This window comes from Sapajus apella, unplaced genomic scaffold, assembly GCF_009761245.1.
Source record: "Sapajus apella isolate SASKATOON/1434 unplaced genomic scaffold, GSC_monkey_1.0 scaffold25, whole genome shotgun sequence".
In the NCBI taxonomy this organism is placed as follows: domain Eukaryota; kingdom Metazoa; phylum Chordata; class Mammalia; order Primates; family Cebidae; genus Sapajus; species Sapajus apella.
In genome coordinates, this window is record NW_022436965.1 from 26,529,591 (window position 1) to 26,531,048 (window position 1,458).

The 1,458-nt window shown below is 43.6% G+C and overlaps 1 pseudogene; it reads right to left on the minus strand.

The window, feature by feature from the left end:
- Positions 1-280: 280 nt before the first annotated feature.
- Positions 281-875, minus strand: LOC116560262 (annotated as a pseudogene).
- Positions 876-1,458: the final 583 nt, after the last annotated feature.

The following is a 1,458-nucleotide window of genomic DNA, read 5'->3' on the forward strand; positions in this document are numbered from 1 at the left end:
GAGGCTGAGAGAGGGAAGTAGTTCATGTAGGTCATGAAACATTAGTAGGAGTCCTTGCATGAGTAGAGCCAACAAAGAATGAAGAGTATGTCAGCTTGCTCAATGCTACTCAGTTATGCAGATGATAGAACTCACAAAATCTTAAACATTAACAACACATAATGATTTCAGATTATTTTTTCATGTTTTACCTTTTTCTTTTTTTTTTTTTTTTTGGTATGAGAAAATAACTTTACTTCATTGTGGGGAGCAAGTGAGTAGGGTGGGCAGATGTCCAGCCTCAGAACTTCTGAAACTGTTTCTTGGTGCCCGAGGCCTTGGTAACCTTGAACACGTTGAAGTGCGCCATCTTGCTCAGGGGCCTGCACTCGCCCACTGTGACAGTGTCACCGATCTGGACGTCCCTGAAGCAGGGGAACAGGTATATGGATATGTTCTTGTGGCGCTCGAAGCGGTTGTACTTGCGGATGTAGTGGAGGCAGTCTCGGCGGATGACAGTGGTCCCCTGCATCTTCATCTTGGTCACCACGCCAGAGGATCTGCCCTCGAATGGAGACATTACCAGTGAAGGGGCATTTCTTGTCAATTTAGGTGCCTTCAATAGCCTCTTCGGGTGACTTGAAGCCCGGACCGATCTTCTTGTAGTACCGCGGGAGCTTCTCCTTGCCAGTTCCTCTCAGCAGGGCCCTCTTCTTGTTTTGAAAGACAGTCTACTGCTTTTGGTAGGCACACTCGGGCTGAATGTCCTCCATCTTCCCGGTCTCCTGAAAAAAGGCATGTTTTGCCATCTTTCCCTGACAGTGTTTCTCTGAAACTTACAGAGTTGGAAATCATTAGCCCAGTTTTTAAAGGGGCAATAAAAGACATTAAATAATTTATCTTTGGGAAAAAATAGCACCCTGTGTCACTAATGGTCTCTAACATAAGTTTGGTTTAGTATGATCTTTTACTACCTAAACAATAAAGTAGTAATTTGGGATGTTTGCCCCATCCGAAAGATTATTCAAAACCGTATTGCATATTGTGATGCTGGTTTACGTATTTTTTCCCCTTCATTGAAGCTGATTCTATCCATTACCACCCCCATACCAAGAGCTAAGCCATTTGAGTAATTTATTCTGTTTCAAAGGTAAATCTCTCTTTCTACAAAAGAATGCATATTACGTTCTTATAAATTGAATACTCTTTCAAATCAGCTTCCAGATGGGAATGCCCGTTGGGTTCCAAACTTTCCTCAACAGCTAGCTGATGCAGAAAAAATGAGAGGAAAGACGCAAGGTGAGTGGGAAGCAGTGGCCAGAGCTACTTCCTCACATCCCTGGAGCAGAACAGCAGGAAGCAAGCAGTATCAAAGGTTCTCTTGGAACACTTGCGGGGAATTAGGAGATCTAGGGAAAAGAGGGCGGTCTGAAGAATTTTGAGTTGAAGAAAGAAGTTTAGGTTCCTGGCAAGGTTTAA